This window comes from Manis javanica, chromosome 16, assembly GCF_040802235.1.
Source record: "Manis javanica isolate MJ-LG chromosome 16, MJ_LKY, whole genome shotgun sequence".
Taxonomy (NCBI): Eukaryota; Metazoa; Chordata; class Mammalia; order Pholidota; family Manidae; genus Manis; species Manis javanica.
The window spans coordinates 42,334,707-42,352,396 of NC_133171.1; the positions used below are offsets into that span (position 1 = coordinate 42,334,707).

Genomic DNA, 17,690 nt, shown 5'->3' on the forward strand with positions numbered 1-17,690 from the left:
CCCATTAGCAGAGACTCTGCCAAGATATACACACAAAAGATAAGAATAAGACCATTTGTATACGACAAAACTGCCCAATTATTTGTCGGTTCCTTCCTTGCATAAAGACAGGTCAATGCCAGAGGGGAATTTTCTTGGCCTTGATAGAGAAATACCAAAAGAGGGTTGACCCTGGGCCATACTGAGTCAAAAAGGTCACCAGCGTCTGGTTGTGGCTTAAAGAAACACCAGGACTTGCCCAGCCCGCAGTGGAGAAGGGAGTGTCTGCAAGTTGAGTTGTTCTGTCATTTTGTATATAACTTGCACTGTGCAGGTGCTAATGCTGTGGCATTCAGAGCTTTGCTTGTAAGTTCCACTTTCAAATACTTTCCTGTAGTGAATCCAAGAGGCATCTCTGCCCTCAGGGAGCTTACTGTCTAGTCGGAGGATGGAACGTGAAGACAGCCAATAAACAAAATTCAAATACATTACAGTGTGTTAGTGGTGATATGTGATTTGGAAAAAAATTAATCAGGAAGGGGGACTGGGCGGGTTCAAATGTGACACGTGGCAGCGAGCAAAGTTCTCACTAGTAAAGGGATGTTTGAGCAAAGGTGGGAACGAAGTGAGAGGGTGAGACACGAGGATCTCTGGGCAGAGAGCATTCTAGGCAGAGAGAAGGGCGGGAGCCAATGCTCTAAGGTGGAATTGGGCCTGGCTCGCAAGAAGGCCGGCAGGGCTGGAGCAGCGCGAGTGTGGGGAGAGAAGCAGGAGAGGGAGGAAGGGAGGAGAAGGTGGGAGGAGCAGGGGTGCCCATGGCACAGCCCCTACAGGTCCTTGAAAGGACTTTCCCTTTGCCTGTGTGAGGCGGGAGCGCTGGAGGGTTGAGCTTGGCTGAACGCTATGTAATTTATGTTTTATGAGGGCATTGTAACTGCAGTCTCACCCAGAGACCAGTTAGGGCAATGGCAATCATCCGTTTGAGAGATAACGACGGCTTGATGAGAATGATAGCTGTGGAAGGGATAGCAAGTGCCCGATCATGCATATATTCTGAAGGTAGAGCTAACAGGATTTATGACAAATTAGATACAAAGCATGCATAGGGAGACTCAAGAATGACCCTTAGATTCTGGTCTGGGTAATCTGCAAGGATAGAGCCGCCCTTTACTAAGATGGGAGAGACTGGTGCAAAAGCTACTTTGGGAGGTAAGATCAGGAGTTTCACCTTGAGCATGTTCAGTCTGAGAGCCTATTGAATATCCACATGGAGATGTCAAGTAGGTAGCTGGATATATGAGTCAGGAATTCAGGAGAGAGGACTGGGATAGAAATATACATTTGGACATCAGCACAAAAATTTAAACCATGAAACTGGGGGAGGTCACCTGGGAAATAGTGTCAAAAGAAGAGTTCCAATATCCCAGTGTTAAGAGGAGGAACCAGCAATGGCAACTGAGATGCAGCAGTTTCATTTGTTTGCTTTTATGGATCACCTACTACATGCCAGCACTCTACTAGGAGCTGGTCATGCAATAAATAAGACCAGCCCCTGCTGTCAAGGGGCTTGCAGTCAATGCATTAAAGTAAGCATTCAAATATAGTGTGGTAACTGCAAAGAGACTTGTACCTGGTAAAGGGACCAGGGAGAAAGAATGGTTGTCTCAGGCTGGGATGGCTGGCAGGGTCTGGGAAGAAATAACACCTAGAATGTACAGGGAGACTAAGAGTTAGCTAGGTGAGAGGGAAGGGCAGAGAGGCGAAGCAGCCTGGAACATACTGAGAAATATACAGCTATTTGGCACTGGCATTTCTGCCTGAGAAAATAGCTCGGTATCTAATGAGGGGATACCTCAAGTCCTAAGAGACACCTCACACTGACACAAAGGTAGGTAACACCTCTGGCAAATGAGTTACTCGCTGCAGCACTGCAGTCTGGCTGAAGAAGTTCGGGTTTGCCTCGCCACCAGTTCCACCATCTTAGGATTCAGGAGAAGGGGCTCTGTTATGGCAACTTGCATCCAGAGCTGCAACAGGGCCGTCTCCCCATCAGCACTTAATTCTGGGTTGCAGCCGAGACCATATGGTGGTTGCATTTTTTATTTGTCTTTGTTTATATTGTAAAGTGAGCAGGACAAGCACAGAGTGTTCCTAGCAACAAATAAGACTTGAGGTGGGAGAGGAATTGTTCCTCAGGGAAGCAGAGGGACAGCCACCTGGCAACGCCCCTTCCATGTTAGAGAGTCAACAGCACCCAACAACCCACCACAAATGGAAAAAGAGCTTTTGACCAAAAGTATCTCCCCAGGAGTTCCCTCTGACAGTGGGGTGTTTCTTAAGACATGATGTGTGCAAGTCAGTGTCCCCCTCATTGTTAGTCTCCTTGCAAACATCAAGGTCTGAACGTTTCCTGTCTCCTGGAGGGGCCAACATCTAGTTTTACATTACAATTACTTTCCAAAGTGTCAGCCTGCAAAGTTTTCCACGTTAGTGTCCATTTTCCTCCCAGGTTTGCTCCATTCTTTCCCAACGCAGCTGATGTCATTCATTTACATTTCTGCTCATCTGCTCAGGTTACCCCCAAAGGAACCTGGTGACAGAGACAAGATATATTTCGCAGGCACCTTCAAAGTGCCAGTCTGTGCTGAGTGAGAGGCAGACCGAGCAGAAGCAGAGGCAAGTCAGCACCAAATCTACACGCACAACTGTTATCACAACAGAAACTTCTCTTCTGGAGGAATAACAGTAGCCAGCGCCTACACATGCTCACTATATACCACGCACTGTTACAAGCATTTCAGTCTTCACAGCCACTCAGAGTAAGTATTGCTATTACTCTGATTTTATAGATGAGGAAACTGAGATCCAGAAAAATGGAGTAACCCAGGGCAGTTCCACGGAGCTGCTCGTGAGCAGATCTGGAGTCTGCACCCTTAACCCTCAATTACTCTGCGTTTTTGAGACCCAGGTCCTTTTCCACACCTTATATTTAATACTGTACATTTTTAGTGTAAGAATGAATCTGAAGTATCTCTGCCCATTCCTTATAGAAAAATTGAATACCAGTCATTTTTAGCATAAGAAATTAATGTGGAACATTTTAGGATGTATGTAAGCTCTTTGGCTTTCGGTGTATGTATTTTTAATGCTCTTCCTAAATTTTCTTGTAGGCCAAAGATAGTATTTTATATAAGGTCAAAAGATTATTTTTCATAGTGGTTCTTCGCTTTAGTATTGGTAGCTTTCTGCTACAAATGACAGAAAACCCAACTGGAATAATAATGACCTTTTACTGTACCACTAATAGTAAATCCAGAGGCTGCACAGTTGGCCAGATGTCCAAGCATGCCCCATTGCAGGAATGAGACTGCCCATCATGAGGCATCCCCAACCATAGGGAGCAAGTTGCCCTCCCAGAGCCCACCCACAGCCTTGCTGGGGGGAGTTCCCCAGGGCCAGAAGCAAGGCGGAGGTGGAAGGTCAGCTGTAGGAGGGCACCCACCACTTGTCCCAGTGATGCTATGGGGTGGACTGGAGAATACAGTTAAGTATCAGCACAGAGAGATAGAATAGATATTTTGAAAGTTCATCCTCTTTTTATCAAAATACTTGACTTTTGTCAAAAGCCTGAGTCCTACTGCTGGCTGTGGACATGCCTAAGGGTGACAGCTGTGGCCAGAGGGAAGGTGGGCAAGGAGAGAGGAGGTGGTGTGGCCAGGGAACGGGCAGGAACTTGGAGGGTTAGAGCCCAGGGCCCTCGATAGCAGCAAACAGTTCTCGAGTGCTTCCTCTATGCCAGGTTTCACTGGGGCCTATAAGCCGAGCAGTATTGTTACTCCTTTCACACATAATAAAAGTGAGTCTCAGTGAGGTCTTGTAATGTGAACAGGCCACAGAAGTCGAAATCTGTGGGACTATGGTTTGAATCCCTACAGGTTTCTCTAAATAGAGTTTGGGCACCCTGTAGGCGACTCACCTGGAGCACTTATTTGAAATGCAGATTCCTGGGCACCAGGCTGCATCAGACTTTCTGGGGGTAGGGCTCAGAGTAGGAAATTGAACATTTCCCACACAATGTTTAAGAACAAGTGGATAATAATCTATTGCTTCCCGTCTGGGTTCTGACCTTGGGCAAGTGACGGTTTTTCCTTGGGCCTCAGTTTCCTGACTTGTAAAATGACCATGGAGAGGTCACTTCCAGCTGGAAAACTGATTGCAATTCATCTTGAAGGCAGTTGTCAACTGGCCCTTTTCCCTCTGTCTCCTATTTTTAAATATTAGCATTATCGAGATGATATTTTAAACGTCACAGAATGTAGTTTGGGGCACAGATTTTCACAGAGTTTTCCTGAAAATCTGGAAGAACTGGAACTTAATCCCCTTAATGTGGTATATTTGTACTGCCCTCCTTAAAGCTCAGGCCTGGGACTAACAACTTCTTTGGGTTCCCTCAGACTCTGGGGAGTTTATTTTTCTGACTTCTTGACACCACTAGAGACAAGGATCTTGTCAATAATTTTGATTTCCCTTCCGCTCTGAAAACACAACCTAATTTGTCAGCTATCTTTCGAAAGTTTAAACCAGACATTAAACCTGCTCATTAGCTCTCACCTATTTGGCATTTGTTTTGGTTTCATTTTTCTGATTCTTTGGAGAAAGGAAAGCAAGAAGCAGGGGCATTGGCTGAACAAGTTGAACCACTCAGGGAAGAGGTTCCCAGATAAGAAGGGTCTGAAGGACTTCCCTTGGGCGTGAGGGAAGTCAGGCGCCCCGTCCGGGGAAGAGGACCAGGAAACTGCTTCTTGTTTTCCCAGCAGCAGCAGCAGCCCCAGACTCTCAGGACGGCTCTGGGAGGCCGTGGAGGTCACGGGCCGGCGGGCACCGGGCAGCGGCGGGGCTGGACTGGGCACAGAGGCTGGCCGGCCGCAGCCCTGGCCCTGAGTCCTGCTCGGCTCTCCCGTCACAGGGTGTGAGGCCCCTCTTGGAGACCACAGGACAAATGGCCTCACCGCGGGAACCTGGACGCTTTTAGGCGGCTGGCCAGGGCAGGCGCCGGCGTGGGACTGCGGTGCTTCGCAGGTAACTGGCAGTCCCCTCCTCCTGCGGCTTGTCTCCCTTTGTAGCAAGTCCTCAGGACCCCCTGTCCTTTGGACACTCCTTTTAAGGTGTTGTCCAGTTATGACACTCTTTTCCTGAGGTTCTTTTATGTCTCTGTGACTTGTATGTCGCGAGAGGAAAGCACGCACGGTTAAGAGCATTGGGCAGCCTGCTGGTCAAGCTGATGAGACTGTGTTTAGGGAGATGGAATATCAGACAATTAGCTGGCATCCTTTTAGGATTTTCTGTATAGTAAAGGGGGCTTTCTCTTTCTTTTTTCTTCATTCCTTCCTGCCTTCCATGTATTTTGCCATTCCTGAGCCAGAAAATACCATCAGACCGGAGCGCTCATAGACTAAGCGCTGCATGAGCACTTGCCCGGCTAGGCAGCCGGGCTGCGGTTTTGCAGGTGAGGGCCGGCCGCACCCACGGAGAGCAGAGGGGTGCGGGGTAGTCCCTCAGTCCCCAGACAGTCTGCGGGGCAGGGGTGATCCCCAAAATGTGAAACATAAGTTGTCATCTCCCATCCGTGACTGTGGGGAAAGGGGCTTAGAGTCAGCACTGGGTGGGAAGTCGGGAAAAGGTCTGGGGTTAAGAGCAAGACTGGTCTTGACTTTTCTAGAAGGAAGGAAAAGCTCTGTGATGTGTGGCTTGCTTAAAACACATCTTCTTCTACTTTGTAGAAAACCAGGCTGGGCCACTTCACTGCAGCTCTGTTTTCTTTCATAAAGGGCTAATGTATTTGGTCTTTCATTTTTGAATTACACAAGTAATACATGAATATATTCATACTGTCATAGAATTCTCTCCAACAGGTTTTCAAGCCTCACATCCCCTAGTACACATTCTTTTTTCCCTCTCCAAAATGATCCTGTCAATAGTTTGCTGTGTATCTTACCGGTTAAATGACCGACTTTCTGTCTTGCCAGCTCTTAGGACAAGCCATGGCCCACTCACCGGAAAGACACAATTATATGGGGGGAGGGTGAACAGCTCTTCTAACATGTAGAAAAGTTTGAAAGAGGTTTACTAATTTTTACCTTTATTTTTGTGTTTTAGCACAATAATTATATATTTAATAAAATTCAGTTCCCAGATAAGAATTCAGAAGGACTTCCCTTGGGTGTGAGGGAAATCAGGCTCTCAGTCCAGGGAATCATTTAATAATGATTTAGTTATTAATAATAATAACTTCCTGTGGCTTAATCTCTAGATTTCCAATTTAAGGTTTGGGCTTCTCTCTTGAAGGCCATCAAAGACAGTCAGTCATGTTCTGGAAATGAGAGGGGGGAAAAAAGGAGAAAAAAAAGAAAAGAAAACTAACTGGCTGCACAGATACTTTGACGGATTGGTACATTGATCGATAGATGATAGACACCCAGATTAGTGGTTGGCCTAGAGAAGATGGGGTAAGGGTGGAAGACACTCCCTTTTTATTTAGTGGATAATAAATGCATTTGACAGGTTAATTTTCTGGCGTTTTTAGCTTTCTGTAAAAAGGTGGCCTTTCATTTTGTCCCCTGTACTTTGTTATGAGACAAGTGAATAAGACAAGCATCCCCATGAACCAGTTGATAAGGGTCATGGAATGGTTTGGACAGAAGGTGCAAACAAGCAATGTCAACCCCAAGAATAATCACAAGATTCTCTCTGCTGCTATGTGGTATTTTCTAGCCATTTCCAAAGGTTCTCCACCCCAAACCAAAAGGCCACTTGTCCCTGCTGATTCTGGACATTCTGTAGTGCTTTGTTGACGACCCTGTTTAGAGGGCTTTGGCTCATCTGCTTAACCATTGCACCATGCTGCACAGAGCCACCACATGGCAGAGGCATCCTTGTCTCTCAGCACATCACAGACGAAGCAGGTATCTTATTCCCATTTTATGTAATACAAAATGAGAGTTTCAGAGGTTAAGTTGTTGGCCCAGCATTACACAGTGAACCTTTTGAGGGCATTGACATGAGAAGAAACCCAGTTCTCTGGCTTTCCAGCCCCATTTTTGGTCAATAATGAGAGGATTACAGTCATGTGGCATAGAGAATTAATGTGATTGACAGGATTCTGCCAGCTTTGTAGCAACATAGATTCCCAGTTTTTCTGGGAATCGGTAGACAGATCAAGCTATTGCCTGGTCTGGATTTTAGCAGATTCTAACACCTGTGATCTTTTAGTGCCACCCTGGAAACTTAGCAAAAAGAAAACCATGCTCAGACACTGCCCTGAAGCAGTTGAATCAGATTCGCTGGGAAAAGGGGCCTGGGCATAGCACTTTTGTGAAACCTCTGAAGTGATTCTTTTATGCAATAAGGGTTGAGAACCACTGAGTCCTAACCATAAAAGAGAAAGTGGCTAAATTGAGAAGCCGAAGCAATACTTGTTTATGTAGCAGAGAAGCTGGGGCCAGAAGTGTCAGCCGCTGTGAATGTCATGTATTAGGACTGTGACTGCTGCTGTCTATGAGCGGAACAGACCCATCTCACACCTGCAAGTGAGAGTGAAGAGTTTCCAGCTTCCTCCATAGAGGCGCTGTCTTCCAAGTTTAAATGGAAACAATCCCACTGAATTCACTGTAGATACCTCGACTCCCTGTTAACTTGCAGATTCTACAAAATCAGATTAAATGTTCTGGGTAAACAGGATGTTTACCTTTGAATGCCAAATGAGTATGGATGTCATACATTTTATTCAATGTCACTTTAACATATTATGTCTCAATCCCAAGAAAAAGTGAAAAGAAATGACTCTGTGGCATGATCCACCACTTTCTGGATTGATCTATTTATGGATAGACAATAAAGGAGGGCTGCTTTTTAATCATTAAGTGTGCCCCTAGAATCTTTCCCCCTAACATTTCTTAATATTGCTCAAATTAGTGTTCTTATCAGGGTAATATCTGTGTCCGTTATAGAGAAAACAAGGAGGGGTTCACTCCGCTTACTTCAGTATCCTCAGTGCCTGCTGGTCTCGGCACACAGTAGATGCTACAGGAAGGTTTGCTAAGTCAAATACCTGTGTTGACTCTGGGTATGCTGTGAATTTATTATCAGCTATTTACCAGCTCAGCATTTCAACTCACATTGCATGATTCTAGACATGATGGTTAAAATAATTGGAATCTAGCCTATTTCCTAAATAATAATCATGAAAGTAATACCTTCAAAATCCTGATTTAGTGAAAGCACCTACACTGGACAGACTTGCTAGGCACTGTGGAATTGCAAAGCGGGAGAGTCCTTTCCTTATTTTTTCATTCGCTTATACTCTTAAGGGAGGTATGGCACAGGCACTGAGAATTTCAATACTAACAGGTAATGTTTATTATGACCACAGTGCTTTACAAAGAATGTTCACTCATTTAGTTATTCTAATAATCCCATGCCTCTGGTGCTGTTATAATGACTATTTTATAGATGAAGGGACACACAGTTTTAAGTAAGTTACCCCAGACATACAAAGCTTGCAAGTAACAGAGTCACGAGAACAGTCCATAGGCCTAATTACAATGCCATGCTGCAAAGGCTTATAATGCTGCTGCAGAAAAACTCACATGGCAGGGCCAGAGGAGCAGCTGAGGAGAGAAAGGCAGTGTATTCAGGAAGATGTGTGTGGAGAAGAGAAGCAGAGGCCGTATGCTATAAAGATGAAGAAGTCAGACTTTGGCAACACACTTCGCTATTTCCTCTGTGATCTGGGGTATGTTACTTAATTCGCCAAGCTTTAATTTCCCCATATATGAAATGGGGATACTGATAGTTCTTACAATATAGGATGTAAGGACTAAATAAGCTTAGGGCATGCAGAGTGATTAGCCTACTGCCTGGCATATTGCAAGGGCTTGATAAATGGTAGCAATTGCTGTTCAACTTTTTCAGCTAAGTGAGTAAGCAAGACCTGAAATGATGAGAGAAGCTCAGCAAGGAGGAATAAGGTATTCTATTTGCCAAGAATACTATTTGAAGGAGCAATCCATTCAACCGATATTCATTGTTAATGTTTATGACATATTTGCAAAGGAAGGTACAATAAAAGCTTGCGAGTCAGTCAGCCTGTTCTATAACCAAGTGATATGGAAGAAAAGTGGTGCTGAGCTGGGTTTACGTTTGGTGGTGATTGTGCTTGTCAACTATTCTCTGGGCATTCGGGAATGTTTAAAGTATTTGAGTGTGCTATTGAGCAAACTCTGAAAAATAGGGCTCCACGCAAATTAATCAACAGACGGGGTCTTGGCTCATTGAGCAGGAGGGATGTGGGGAGGGAAGCCTTTCGGGAGATTGTTGCCATCACCCAGGTGAGACATGAGCAGGTACAAACCGGTGTGGTGGCCGAGGAAAAGAAAACATCAGCAGTGGCAGTATTGCCAGGATTTAGTGACTGGCTGAACTGCTGCTCCCGCTCTGGCCCTCAGCTCTGTGTCCAGGAACACCTGGGTCATGAGCCTGGGAAACTGGAGATGAAGCTCACTGTCGGCAAATCTGGGGAAAGATGGGTTAGGAGATAGCGGTAGAAGAGAGGCAGCATGTTGCATTTTGAATGACCTGAATTTCGAACCAGGTGAACATAATACAATGGCAGACACACATGCTTAATATTTAGCAAAGAGATCACTGTGGAAATCAAGTTTTTGCAATTCTCATATAAACTGATCATTTCAGCCATAGAAGAGGACAAGCTGTGTAAGAGAAGGGGTGTCAGGAGAGATAAGCCAAGGACCCAGGAGAGGTTCTGGCAGGCCCACAGTGAGGCGGTGCGAGGAGGAGGAAGACCCATAGAAGGAGGGAGAGAGCAGAAGGCAGAGTGGTGAGAAGGCCAGGAGAGGGAAGGAGCTGTGAGGGAAGAGGCGCTGAGGGGTGTCAGGAACCAACAGGAACCACAGAGGAGGAGGACCGGCTGGGTAGGAATGTCACAAGGCTTGCCTTTACAGAATCTTCGCACAATGAGGTGAGGACTAAAGCCAGACTGTCCAGATTTTGTCATCTAAGCACATCTTGGAATGGAGGACTTCTCAGGGTTCTGTCTTTTGGGGGGAAAATAACTCTTCTCAAAGTCTAGCAAAATCCCTAGAAATGAACATTTCAGAGAAGTGAAATCACTGGCCAAGGACAGCGGTGCCTGGTTGTGGGGGATGGAGGGGATGAGGACGGTGCAGGCAGGAGGCAGGGAGGCCAAGGTGGCCCTGCAGATGATTAAAATGTGAGTCACAGACCTCCGCACTATTCAGCAGTGAGGGCTCCCAGACCCCGGCTCCCGCAGTGATCCAAGATGCTCTGATTGGTCAGTCACCAATATTATTATTAAAATACTCCAGTATTATTTGAATCTTACCTACTAAAGAGAAGAACCATTAACAGAACTGTAAAGCCTGGACCTACACCCAAGCCCTCAGATGCTCTGCACAGTGCTGGGCCAACCACAGGGCTGCCCCCACCACCCATGGCAACTGGAATGCAGCCCTGGCATTGTTTTGCCAGGGTTTAGGGAAACCCCTCCACATGGTAAATGAAAGTAGCAAGATAGATGAGATAAGAGCAGGGTTAGGAACAATGTTTTCATAGAGATGACAATCTCTTGCTTAAAGGTTAAAATCCTCCAGTGATTTACAACAAGGAAAGAAGTATAAAAGGTTATCAACGCTGCACACATGTGCAGTGTGTTTTGGAAAACTTGACCCCATTGTGTACAAACAAATGCCCCTTTGTAATCTGATAGTATTGAGACACCCTGACACAATGCTGCTGCAGGACCTTATTTCAAGGCAAAGGAAAGTTAAATGGAAAATAAAATGTTCAAGGCAGTTCTTTAATTGGTATTGTGTTTGCGTTAAATAAATATTTAGCTTATAGGTCTGCATGTGTGAGGGATGAATCATCTCATTAAATAATGTGAGCAAAGATAAGTCTTATCACCTCTGCTGCTGGAAGCACACATCTATGAAGGCAGGCTCTTAAAGTGATGCTTGAAGATTTCTATCTGTACTTCTACAGTTTGGAGGGGGTGGTATTGATGGCATCCTATCTTATTGCAACCACGTGCCTGATGGAGATTAGCAGAGTCATAATCACAGCAAAATTTGCAGTGAAAAGTCCTTCTGAAATGTGGTATTTGGTATTACCACCCAGCATCTATGATCGAGAAGAACTCTGCTTTGAATCTATTTACAGTCTCTCACCTAGTCTCTATTTTGATCAGAGGGACGTGTTTAAAAACTAGCCACCTATAATCTGTACCCCAAAACAGAGAGAGCAGGGTATAGGGAGATTGTCTTGGCTTCATTCTTGTGACTTGTCTAGTTAGCCAGCTACAGGCCAAGAGTAAGAGACATAACTTCCCTTGATATTGTCCTAGCACATGCTGCAATTAGTTCCTATTTTAAAAAGAAAACCATGCATGTAACATCACCTACTGGGTGTGACTAAGCAGTTTAGATATGGGAAGGATCTCCACTCTCCCTCTTCCACTTTGCACCCACATTTCTTGAGTTTTGTATGCTTACCATCTCCAAGTCCTCCCCTCTTACACTCTACAACTCCTCCCAACGTCACTTCCTCCCCATCAGCTCAATGAGACATCCTTTGCCAAGAACACGTCATGTCTCTCATCAGACAGGCTATCTCAGGCCCCTCCTTAACATCGCTCTCAGCACCCATGGACATAGCTGACCACATTCTGCTCTTGAAACTTGACCCTTCCTGGTTTCAGACTCTCTTACTGCTTCGTTTCCTTTCTGCCTCTCGGGCCTCTCATTCCCAAACACGTTGGCTCAATATCTTCCTCAACAAGACTTTTGAATTGTTGGAATTCTGTAAGGGCTTTGTCCTAGGCCTTCTTTTCTACTCTATTTACTGTCTTCCAATTCAGTCTTACCCACCCGTGTGGTTGCAGTTATAAGGCCTGTCTGCCTGGCTCCTGCTTGCCTCACCAACCCCATCTCTTACCTGTCTACTGCTTCTTTTCAGTGTTCCAGCCACTCTGGCTTACTTGCAGCTCCTTGAATGTACCATACATTTTCCTTCCTCAGGGCCTTTGTACATGATCTTCTTTCTATCTGAAACCTTTCTTTTGCCTGGAACTTTCTTCCTTCCTTCCCTCTGGTCTCCCCATTTGATGTTAGCTAATTCCAACTCATGCTTCAGGTTTTAGCTCAATTAAATAGTTCCTCTAGGATACCTTCCACTAATTTTCAAGACTAAGTCATGTCCCTCTGTTTATAGGCCTTATTAGACAGTTCAGCACATTGATTAAAAGGATAGACTCTGGAGTTGGACTCTGTAGGTTCAAATTCTGGTCCTGCCACAAACCAGCTGTGTGCTTTGGGACAAGTTATTCAACTACTCTGTGCTCAGTTAATTTGATGTCATACTATGAATTAGATCTCATATGACACCCACTGCATTGTAATTGCTGTGAGGATTAAAGGATTTAAAACATTCAAAGCCCAGGTCAGTGCCTGACACACAGCAAGTGCTTGACAGCTGTTAGTATTATGATTTTGCTTCTTGGTAGCATGTTCACAGTCATAGCTAAACAATGATGTGAATAATGAATTCTTTAATGATGCTCATCTACTCCAAATACCCTAAGCTCCATGGAGACAGGGCCCACTCTCTTGTTTTCTGCTAACTTAACCTGCACCACAGAGGGCATCTGGCACTTAGCAGAACTTAATAAATGCTTGCCCCTTGGATAAATACACAAATGAATATGTGAGTGAGGGAATCAAGAGATTTACTTTATGTAATACTTACAACAATAAATATAATACAGAGAGGAAGCCTATGGGTCTAGATTAAGTATGGGTATTCAGCAGAATTAGGGACTACTTATAGCTAAACAGTTCAGAGAACCTCCAGCCAGGAGATAGCCATTGGCCTGGGCATTGAAGGATAGAATTTGAATATTCAGCAGTTATCCTGGGGTCAACAGGCAGGAAAAGATGGAGATTCACAAGCCATGTAAATTTATGGTTTTGTCAAACACTGAAAAATAATTTAACAATGATTACTCTTTGCCACCCCAGGATTAATTCTCAAAGATTTGTTTTTGTATATTTTTGCTTTTGCACAAACACTGGAAAATTTCTTGCACTATTTTAAATTATGAAAAACCAATCAGCTTCCATAGAGAAAGTATAATAGATGCTTATTAAATATTGCTTGTCCAAAAAGTAAAGTCCAGGTCATGGAAGGCCTTGGATCTTCCCTCCAATCTTCCATTTTCGTATCTGAAAAGTAGGGGTCATTTAGTGACACCATAGGATCACTGAGCTGGTTAAAGGATGTAATCCTTGGAGAGAGCTTACCCTCCATGCCTGGAACATAATAAGCATCCAATGATTGTCAGGAATCTATAACAGCATCATCATCATCATTGATGATTATTTCCCACAGTCCTATCATAAATGGATTTCCTGATTGTAATACAAAATTATTTTCCAGAATTTTAAGAATCCTTGGTTGATCTCTGGAGTCCTGACTGACTCCACTTTCACCTGCCTTTGAGACACACAGCGCTTGTTAGGCATTAGTTTTCTCATCTGAAAAACGAAGGGGTGTGTGCATGAGGCAGGGGCTGCTTGAACTAGAGATGAATTCTGACTCATCTCCCAATTCTGAATACATATGGTTTTACACTCTATTCAGACAAACCAGTAATCTATTTTTAAATTTTCATAAATGCATACCCAGAATAAACACTTAATAAATATTGAGCAGCAGACCAGAGGACCACCTTCTCCCTTGTTACATAATAGAAAAATAAAAAGAGGTATCGTTTTAATTGAATTCTCTATTAGTTTGCTAGGAGCGCCATAACGAAGGCTCACCGACTGGGAGGCTTAATGGATAGAAATTTATTTTCTTACAATTCTGGGGTTAGAAGTCCAAAACCAGTGTGGCAGGAGAGTTGGTTTCTTTGGAGGCCTCTCTCCTTGGCTTGAAGGTGGTCGTCTTCCTCTGGTGTCTTTACGTGGTCCTTCTTCTATGTGTGTCTGTGGCCTAATCCCCTCTTCTTGTAAGGTCACTGGTCATACTGGTTTAGGGCCCACACTAATGACCTCATTTTAACTTATTTCTTCTTTGAAGACCCTATCTCCAAATTAGGGTACATTCTGAGGTCTTGGAGGTTAGGGCTTTAACATCTTAGCTTTGGAGGGACAGAAGACAGCCCTAACAAACTCCAGCTAGGACCAGGCCCTTCTGTGCTTGGTAGGCATGATCTGCAGTCTTTACAACAAAGCTGCAAGGTGCATCCTGTGATCTTCATTATTCTCACCAGGAACTGAGGCTCAGTGGGGTTGGGGGTCTTGCCCCGTAGTTACTCAGTGGTGGAGCTGAAATCAGAACACAAGTCTGTTTTGCTTCAAACCCGGTGCTCTTCCCACTCTTGTCTACCACAGGAAGGTGGGAATTACCTGAGCCTGAAGGCCATCAAATTCATTCTCTTTCCAAGTCAGAGAAAAAATACCTCTGCTTTCTTTGGTGATGGTGAATGTGCAGATCAATACCCTCCCAAGGACCATGGGTAAGCCTATGCCCAGGCGGCAGGGCAAGCTGCTCAAGGGAGCCTCCAGAGGGCCTCCAGGGACTGCTGCACATCACCTTTTGGGTTGCCTCATTCTCTTTGGAACAGTGACAACGACCTTTGCTTACGCTCTTCTCCTTTGCTTCAAATTCTCTTTTCTTTCCATTGCATATGAAGGCATTGCCCATCCTTCAGGGTCTGGCCAATGACACTGGTCATGACAAAACCCACCCACTTCCTCTTGTCCTCAACTTCAGTCATGCTTATCACTTACACACTGCAGCTCGCTTTGGACATGGGCCAGCTTCGGGCTGGCTCTTGCTTTGGTACTTATGAGCTGGGTGGCCTGGGTAAGTCCTGTAACCTCTCTGGTCTTCCCTCATCTATGAATTAGGGTTTAAAAATCTGTCACTGTGAAAGGGGAATTAAGTGAATTAACACATTTATTGCATTTAACATTGTACCTGACATGCAATGGGAATTTAGTAAATCATGTCTTTCAAGCTTATGTTTTTCTTTCAGTCTGTTTCATGCCTTCTCAATGAGACTAAGAGGTTTTTGGGGACAAGAACCATGACTCATTTCAATGTGTGAATACATAGCACAGTTTTGGGCCTAGAGAAATCACTCTGTTCCATGCAACACATTTGATAGTATCTGAGGTATATAACACAATTGCAAATAACAGCCTTGGGTATTGACTTGTATCAAAAACTATTGGGTGGATCACCTCTGAACCCATACTCCCATTAATCCATTCATCTATCCACCATTGACTGATTGCCTCCTAAATGCATCTCTCTCAAGATTTGTTTCTACAGTTTCTTTAGTAGAGAGAGCTATAGGCTGGGGATGGAAAGTGCCAGGAATGCGTGAGGGAATGTGGAAAGAGCAATGGAATGCTGAAAAGATGGCTCTGCAGACCTCACCGTGTATAAGAAACAGCTGGATGGGTGGATTCAGACTCTCAGTTCCCACTACCTGAAAATTCTAATTTAGTGATCTGAGGTGATATTAACACAACAAACAAATGAAAAAAAGGAACTCCCCGGGTGATTGTTTTTATGTGCAGCCAGGGATAAGAACCACTGAAGCAGATGCACAAATACTCCAAGGAATAATCTTCCTGGGTACTCAGGAGATGCTAAGGGAAGGGCTGTGTGCTGGGCTGAAGCCAGGAGCCCTGGACTGGAGGAGGGAGGAGGGACTTGTGCAGAGGCTGATCAAAGGTGGGCTCATCTTCATCTCTTGCCCTCCTACTCCCCAAGGGGAACCAAGGGGAGTATCAAGTCTAGGATCCTCAAGGGAGAGGGGCGGAAGCTACAAGAAGCATGGGAAGGCAAAGTTGTGTGTAGTTTAGGAAATAAAACACTTCCAGGAAAAATCCCACTATTGCCCTATTTAGATGGAGCTTGGAGTCACAACTTGATGACACTGGGTCATTAGAACTCACAGATGGGACTAACTTGCAAAAGTAGATAAACCAATTCACTCTTCCTCCCACCTCCCCCATTCAAGCCTGGGCAGGTCAGGGCTGCTGAAAGGTTTCCAGGAGAGCAGTTATGTTAAACACCGGATGCTTCTAAGATTTGGAAGAATGGTTTCCTGATGTGTTTCAGGATAGTTTCACAATGACAGCTGCTGATCACGATCACTCCGCAAAACAATGTCATTTTAGGCTGCTTCGAGGAACCAGATGCGGGGCTGCTGAGAATCCAGATGACTTATTCCGGGCATATGACATCAGAGTGCTTGATTTCCTTCTCTCTCTCTGCTACCTTGACAGATAGGAGAATAGAATTGGAGGAGACCAGGAAGTTGCTCATCACCACAGGGTTCGTGCTGAGCATGAAACATGAGATCATATTTCTCAGCTTTTGCTAAGAGAGCCGGCTGGGTCAGGTTGGTGAGTTCTAGTAGAGATTAGCCAGGATTGACCATTTAAAAAGAGAAAGAAATCGGGAAGCACATCAGGTAAATTTTCTTTGTCTCTCTGCCCTTTGTGTCTCTTAGTTGTCTACCATTTACTCCATGAATTTAGAATAAATAGCAACTTCTAAGGGCTTTACAATTGAAGGGGCCCTACTGTGAAGGTACATGGCCTTTGACCTGGAATGCTGCTCGGTGTTTTTAATGGGATGGAATTGGATTATTTTTCCCCCATTTGCCAAGTTAAACAGCCTCTACTGGCTTCCTCACAGATGAGAACAGCTGTGAGCAGGAGGGGTAATGAAAGGCTAATTGATTTAGGTAAGAAAGTTTGACTTCAGGTCTCTCCCAAAATGGAGCAGTAACCCCAAAAGCTGAACTGATCTTCAGCTGCTATCACTGTTCTGATTGGTCAGACCCATGCCAAACTGGTTGCTAAATATTGCCACTATCTCTCCTGTCACATGGAGAAGCCACCCCTCACCCTTGCCCGCCATCGGATCACTGTGTGTAGCTGCTGGTATTCCTCTGCATTCAGAGAACACATCGTTCCCCACAGTGGGGTCCTTCCTACATCTCTAATGACCTGTGATTTTGCTGTCACCAAATAGGTCAAATAAGAATGCCTATTTAATCAAGGACTGTCTCCAGAAGACCAGGGAAAGATGGAGGCAGTATTGGCCAGTGGGCTGTACAATAGGATCAGACAGACATGACCATTTTAGGACATTAGGATTCTTGCTAACTCCAAGAGGCCAACACTGGGAAATAGTGGAAAGATACTGAGTCAGCTCCAGTTCATTGAATGCCTGAGTCCCTCCCTGGCTGTCACATACTAAAGGAGGCTTATTAATCATTCAGTTACTAATTTTCATCCCCTTGATTAACTGCTTCAGTGTGGAACCAGCTAGAACAGTGCACTAAGTGGGGGCCCAAAAATATTAAGCAGCCTTTGAAATACCCAATTTATTCCAGAAACAGTTGCTATCACCAGGCCAGATCAGCCTGCTCAGTACCCAGAAAAGCCTACACCCTTTCAATAACGACAGAGTTGCTATGATTTCTGTACAGCAGACACATCTGGTCTTAAATCTGGTCTATTCCCGTAACCTAAATTGCAAAGAATTTCCAAAATCCATGAAGTTGCAGAATTTTAAAAATGTATTTG

General features: G+C 44.7%; 1 protein-coding gene across 6 annotated transcripts in view; it reads left to right on the top strand.

Moving 5' to 3' along the window:
• Positions 1-17,690, top strand: part of ADGRF5 (adhesion G protein-coupled receptor F5) — an 87,903-nt gene that overhangs the window by 21,459 nt on the left and 48,754 nt on the right. For 2 of the 6 annotated variants that reach the window (XM_073224716.1, XM_073224715.1), the window contains exon 1: positions 4,701-5,058. The exons of 1 other annotated variant lie outside the window; for it this stretch is intronic. The gene's annotated coding sequence lies outside the window, so the exon portion shown is untranslated. Of the gene's footprint in view, positions 1-4,695; positions 5,059-17,690 lie in introns of those variants that run through there. 3 more of the 6 variants (XM_017680792.3, XM_073224713.1, XM_073224717.1) reach the window with 3 other exon arrangements.